This window comes from Tupaia chinensis, unplaced genomic scaffold (genome assembly GCF_000334495.1).
Source record: "Tupaia chinensis unplaced genomic scaffold, TupChi_1.0 Scaffold150006_1, whole genome shotgun sequence".
Classification (NCBI taxonomy): Eukaryota; Metazoa; Chordata; class Mammalia; order Scandentia; family Tupaiidae; genus Tupaia; species Tupaia belangeri.
The window spans coordinates 2,004,829-2,012,321 of NW_006209847.1; positions in this window are offsets into that span (position 1 = coordinate 2,004,829).

The following is a 7,493-nucleotide window of genomic DNA, read 5'->3' on the forward strand; positions in this document are numbered from 1 at the left end:
ACAGGCTGGGGGGTTATGCAGGCAGGGATGCAATTCCTAATTTTTGGGTCCCTGAATATTAATAAAGTTTGATTTAAAATATAAAATATCGGTTTTTTTGGTTTGTTTTTTTGTTTTTTTGGGGGTTTTTTTGAGAGATTTTCACTGTAGGGCGCGTGCGCTCGCCAGACAGACAGAGAGAGACATAGAGACAGAAAGCGAGAAATCACCCCCCAGGGGGGATGGTCACACCGCAATCCCTTCTCCTCCATTCTCCTCTCAGGATCTTGGGCACGCACGCACACGGCGCCCGGCGTGAGTTTTAAGCCACCGGGTCCGGGACACGAACCACAGTCGACTACGTGGGAGTCCAGTGACATAGCCATTACGCTAACTGCTGGTTCCCTAAAATATCGTTTTGAAGAGAGTGTACCCAGCTTTTGTATTGAAAGGTAGTTTCTGTCCCTCGACAAATCTCATAGAGTAGAGAATTTATGAAACATAGAAATGAGGTTCAAAAGATGAGCAGGTACAAAGATTAACTGTGTTCATTACTCCAATTCCAGAGTTTGAGATTTATTCTCTAACTTACATAAAATCTGCTATAGTTAATTTTATGTCTCAACTTGACTGAAATAAAGAATGCCCAGACAGCTGGTAAACATTATATTTGAGCAAGTCTGTTAGAAGATTAGCATTTGAATCAGTAGCCTGAGTAAAGGGGATCCAGCTCCACCAGCACCAGTGAGCACCACAGTCTGTAGAGAGCCTGAATAGAAAAAGGTATAGGAAGGAAAATTTCTGTCTTCTTGAGTTTGAATATCATTTTCCTTCTGCTTTCAGATAGGAGCTCTTGGTTCTCCAGTCTTTGCACTCCAGGAGTGTTTTTTTGTTTGTTTGGTTTTTATTTGTTGTTTTTTTTTTTTTTTTTTTTACGTTCAATCACTGTATATCATTACAGTTTGTAGCATGGATTTTCCCAGCATGAATACACTGTATATTAGTCCAGTTAAAGAAATTATTATATGCATTATCAACAGATCATTTTCCATGTTTGTGTTCCTTGTTTTTTTTCTTTCTTTTCCCCCTTGATTCCCTTCTTCTCATTCTCCCCTATTTACCACCATCTTCCCGCACTTTCTCTAATATCCACTATTGTTCTCCATGCTTTTATACTTCTAATCTTTCAGTTTCTGCCAAAAAATGAAGACATTAAGTATACATTAAGTGGGGACATACAATGCCTCTCTTTCAGTGTAGTTTGCTTATATTTGCAAGCTATGCCTCAGATAAGTGACTGATAATCAGAATATACAAAAAACTAAAACATCTTACCCCTCCCTCAAAAAAAAAGGAAGGACTACAGGATTTAGAATAGTATCAGCACCCTAACTCCCCACCACTACCACTACCTTGATTCTAGTCTGTTGGCTTCAGAGTGGGATACACAGTCTATGTTCCTAGTCCCTCTAGTTCTCAGATTTTAAATTCAGACTGGATTCACCAGCAGCTTCCTGGTTCTCTGCCTTATACATGACATACCATAAGACATTTTGATTTCTATAACTGAGTGATCCAGTTCTCACAATAAATCTTCCCATGTCCTATTGGTTGTTTCTCTAAAGAACTCTGACTTATACAGAGATTTTCCTTTTTTATTAGAGGGTTAAACCTATAAGTTTGTCACTATCTTTTTATGATTTATCATATAATAGCACTTAGTAATATTAAATATATAGCAATGTTTAGAATTGCAAACATTTACTTTTTATACTACTCAAAGAGCACAGTAAAACTATATCAAATTTGAGGGCCAGTAGGTGGCATGGTGGTTGCTGAGCTGTATCCCTCATGGTCAACTTCATGGCTCTAGTCCCAGATCTGGTGATTTGAAAAACACTCTGGACATGTGTGCATGTACACCCAAAATCCCAAGAGAATAATGCAGAAAAAGGGATTTTTTATGTGGCCATTCCTCTTAGGGGGGGTGATTTCTCACATCCCCTCTCCCCCCTGTTTGTCTCTTTCCATCACTATCTGAATAGTGCATGGGCCCCATGGAAAAAACTTAATATATATATATATATATATATATATGCATTTAAGTTTCTCTCATGTATTTTTATGGATCAAATTTGAAAAAGAAAAATGGTTCATGTTAGAAATTAAAGCAGTGATTTTTTTTAACTTAAGAATCTGTTAGTGTTGGAAAAACACAGAAACTTTACTAGATTAGGTATTGTGATATCAAACCAAGATTACTCTAAGTCAAGTCAATAACTTTCTGCATAAAAATTACTAAGAGTGCTTTTGAAATGCATATTATGAAATCCCATTTAAAACCTACACATTTATTATCTGGTTTAGACACTAAAATTATGGATATTTAGCAATGCATCTAGGTGATTTTGCACACAGTGAAATTTGAGACTCACTACACTAAATACCACATACCTTGTTACCTAACATCTTGCACAAATTTGTTTCCTAAATTGCTGCTATGATTAAAACCAGGCATCTTTGTAACAGCTGTACTCTTATATTGAAGACAATAAGATGCCAAATTGATGCTTATTCATATCTTTTTAATATTTAATTTCATTTTTGAACAGGTAGTATATTCATATGCTTCAGAAATAAAAACACGATAGAAAAAGTATAGAGTTATTCTTGTTCCCATGCCTGTCTCCATACTTTTTATGACTTTTAATTTATCATGCATCCTGCTAGCGTTTCTGTAGGTTTGTTTTTTTTTGTTTTTGTTTTTGTTTTTGTTTTTTTCCAGAGAGATTTTTGCTATCAGGCAAGTACACTTGCCAGAGACACAGAAACAGACAGAGAGACAGAAAGTGAGAAATCACCCCCTGGGAGGATGATCACGCTGCAATCCCTTCTCCTCCATTCTCCTTTCAGGATTATGGGCATTCATATACATGCGTCTAATGTGAGTTTCAAGCTACCAGGTCCAGGACTGGAACTGCAGTGAATTCATGGGAGTCCAGTGATGTAACCATTATGCCATCTGCTGGTCCCCATAGGTACATTTTTATTTTCCCTTTTTTTCTTTCATAAATGTTAGCAAACATGCTTTGCTTTTCTAACTTAAAAATATATCCTGAGGGGGACCAGCAAATGGAGTAATGGCTACGTCGTTGGATTCCCATGTAGTCGTCTATGGTTTGAGTTCCCGACCCAGTGACTTAAACTCATGACAGGCGCATGTGCGTCCATGCCCAAGATCCTGAGAGGAGAATGGAGGAGAAGGGATTGCGACATGGCCATTAGTGATTTCTTGCTTTCTGTCTCTCTGTCTCTCTCTGTCTTTCTGGCAAGCCCATGCACAACATAGCAAAAATCTCTCCAAAAAAAAGAAAAATAAATATATATATATATCTGAATACGCTTTCATATTAGTGTTATACACATTACTAACTAGCAAATATTCCTAACTTTGTTTTATAGGCTAGAAAAAATTCTCTTTGCTATTAAAGCAAATCACTTCATTGATATTTGAGAAAACTAAATTAAATTATTTTATTAATATTTGAAAATACTTCACATTAAATTACCAAATTAAAGAAATATCATTAAGAAATGAGTAAGAATAAATTAGTTAAAAAGTTCAAGTCTTTATGATATTAGTCAATTTTCATTTTGATTAAACTAACATCTTATTTTATGACTATCAAATGAACACAGGACTTAGACATGAAAACCAAGAAGATGTCTGGGTAGTTTCTATTTTAATAATAAAAATTTCACACAAATATAAATATTTACATGAATTAAAACGTTAAACTATTTTTATTTTGACATACTGTCTTGGTTCTGTTTGGGCAGTTGTAACTATGTATCATAATATGGCACAGTATAAACAAAAAAATGTGATTTCTCCTAGTTCTGGAGACTGGGAAGTCCAAAATCAGGGTGCCCTTGTGGTTGGGTTCCAGTGAGGGCCCTGCCTCATAGATGGTGCTTTCTTGCTGCTTCCTCCCAGGGTGGAAGGGGCAGACAATTTCCCTCAGATCTTTTATAAGAGTGTTAATTTCATTCATGAGGGCTCACCTCTCATAATTCATTTACCTTCCAAAGGTCCTCCCACTTCATACCATCACTTTGTGGATTATATTTCCAGCATACGAATTTTATAGAAACATAAACTTTCAGTCTATAGCATTATTTGAAATAAATCCACCTTGTTTTTATAATTATTTTAAAAATAAAGATTCTTTGAATTATAGCCACACATCCTATAAGTTGAAACATTTGAAATCACCAGGTTCTCATGGGCAATATATGACTGAATTTTGTCAATTTTGAAAGGTTTGATCTAATCCTAATATAGGTTTTCCCATTCACCTTTCTACCTTTCTCAGCTCTATTCTGAGTTAGTTCTCTGTCAAAAATGCCCAGTAAAGGCCCCCCTCCTCTAACCTCAAACTTACGTTTTTCTTAGATAAAACTTAACTATACTTTTAAAAGCTTTGCACCATTTTCTTTTTATTAAAGTTTATTTCTTCTACGAGAGAGAGAGAAACAGAGATGGGGACCACAACTCGGATCATGATACAGCCAGTCTCAGTCAACCTGGATCCCTAGCACCTGTACACATCTGGCATGCACAGGGTGGTCCCAGGGCATGAACCCAAGACCTTTGCTATGTGGTTACAGTTGCATTTCTCTGTCCATCCCCCACCCCAGTTGGTTGATACAGGTGAAGTAGAGCCTTCATTTGGGATGTAGGTTTTGTTCTCTAACCACTATACTTTATATATGGGGTCATCTGCTTCTTGACTCTCTGACCCACACAGGATGATGTCTTTGTTTTATGTTACATACAATCTCCTATTTAAAAAAAAGAAAAAAAGAAAGAAAGAAAGAAAAAGAAAGAAAGAAAGAAAGAAAGAAAGAAAGAAAGAAAGAAAGAAAGAAAGAAAGAAAGAAGGAAGGAAGGAAGGAAGGAAGGAAGGAAGGAAGGAAGGAAGGAAAGAAGGAAGGGAGGGAGGGAAGGAAGGAAAGAACGAACTTGCCACATACTGTCTTGTCCAAATTCTGTTTCTGAATTCCAAGGACAAATTAAAGAACAGGGCTCCTGCTCACCTGGAAAGGAAGATCAATATTCTCTCCAAAGTATTTACCCCTTAAGAGACCATGAATTCTGTCTAATATTTCCTTCTTTGTGGACGAAAGACTGTTCACTAATAGATATCCCTAGTCAATTGCCTGGATAATTTTGGGTTTTTTTAGACCAATTCTTGTACGTTCTGTTGAATCTCCATTGCTTTTCCCTTTGTAGGTAGCTAGATCACATTTCTAAGAAGTTTGGTGAATCCTGTCAATCTTTCAATGAAGTTAGTTATGACAACATGTCAAAGCCTCTAACATCTTATCTCCCAGTTGGAGACTGCTAAGAAATCATTCATAGGAAATAGGGTAGATTAAGTAGGACAGATATTCTCCAACTCTTCTCTGTAGTATTCTTCCTTAAGTTTATCTGGAATCTGACATTAAAAAGTTACAGAGAAAAGTACATGTTCTTGAGTTTTTCTCTTCATAGTAAATTAATTGGGAAAAAAAAAAAGTCCCAACTATTCCCATCCCTGTTTCTATGCTTTTAGCAATATGGGTTTTGAGTTTTCCCTATGCAACTAGATTTACTCCAGTTCCTTAAATCTGGTAGGCATTTAAACCTAGTAGAAAGGAAGGTACGCTACCTCTAAATCTAGACCTCAAGATGCCTGTGAGCTTGTGTTATCTTTCTTGCAACCCTGCCATTGCTATGACAGCAAATCCTTCCTAGTTAACATGATGATTCAAGACTTTATAGAGAGGGATTAGTTGTCTAAGACTAAAACCAGCCAAACCTCAAAAACCTGAGAAAACCCAGCAAAGATCAACAGTACCACCTTCCCTACCACAGCAGCCATCAAACTCATGAGGAAGCCGGAACTGAGGCAGTATATGGTACTCATGACTTGAAGACTTGTGAGTAAGAACATGTATTCATTGCTCTAAGCCACTAGGTTTTGGAATAGTTACTGGCCATAATATCTAATGAGTACAATCCATTTTCACATAAAGTGAATACACGAAGGGTCATCAAAGTATCATGGAAGATATTTATTATGAAAAAAAACTACGCATGAATTTCATAGTTTTTGCACCACAATAAACTAATATTTTAGTATCATTTTCCCAAGAACTTTATGAGTGTGGGAAGGCTAACTTGACCAAGAAGTCTGGTAAGTGGCATTTATCTTGGCAAATTTGCATTGTCAAAGGACTATTTCTCATTCTTTCTGCTTAGAGACTCGATGTGGTCAGAACACTGAGAATTAATTTGTGTCTTACACATAAGCTGACAACAAAGTTCAAAGGCCCCGATACATAAGCTAACGTGTTAATGTCCTAAACCTGAGAAGTATAATTGCTATATAAAGGAAAACATTATCATTGGAAACTTGGACAATGAATAGGGGAAAAACTTGACCTGCCAGAGCTCAGCATACATAAAGGTAGAGACAGGCATAGCATGCTAATGAGAAAGGAGTAAGTTCTTCAATAAATGTGGAAGTGAATCAGTAGTACCTATCACATCAGAACTAAATTAGAACCTAAGGAATAATCAACAAATTCCAAGTAAATTAAGGAATTAAATATAAAATATGAAATATCTGAAAGAAAATACTTTAATTACCTTAGATAAGAAAAGGTGTGTTAAGCCAACAAAATACAATTATATAGAAAATACGTTAAAAAAAAGATTCATGAAAAAGTGAAAAAGACAAGACACCAAGTAAAGGTATCTGCAGCATATCAAACATTAAAAATTTGTATTTTTCGTGCTTAAAATTTATCTTTAGGGCCAGCCCATGGCCTGGTGAGAGAGCCCACACAGCCTACTGCATAGCTGGAGATCCATTGTCTTAAAGACACATCAGGCATCTGTGGGTGTGTGCCCAAAATCATAAAAGAGGGGAGAAATGGAGAAGGAAATTCAGTGTAACTATTCCACATTGGGGATACTTTCTCACTTTCCCTCTCTCTCTGTATCTTTGGCAAGTGCACAGGTTCTATTGCAAGTTAAAAATAAATAAATAAATTAATTAAAATTATCTTTATTAATTTTGTGATGAATAAACAAATAATAGTTCTAGATTTGAGATAGATTTCTTATTAAATATCTCAAAGGAAATAATAACTGTATCTACGCATCTTCCTTTTATTTCTTACCCTGAGGGCAACACGATGCGAGCTGGGTCAATTTTTCAACAGAAGTAACTAGATACCCTCAGGTGAGAATAGAGGAGAAAAATGACTTGGACTTTGCTTATAAAAGTAAGGAAAGCAGTTGTCCTTTTTCTTCCTAAAAGGAATCCCTCCTTGCTCTAGTCATTTGGAAAATAAATAAAATCTCTCCAGGAGTGAAATAACCGCATGTTTTTTCATTGTAAGATGCTAGAATTGTCTACAAGTTCTGAGACTCATTCCTCCTTGAAAAACAAATAAATGGG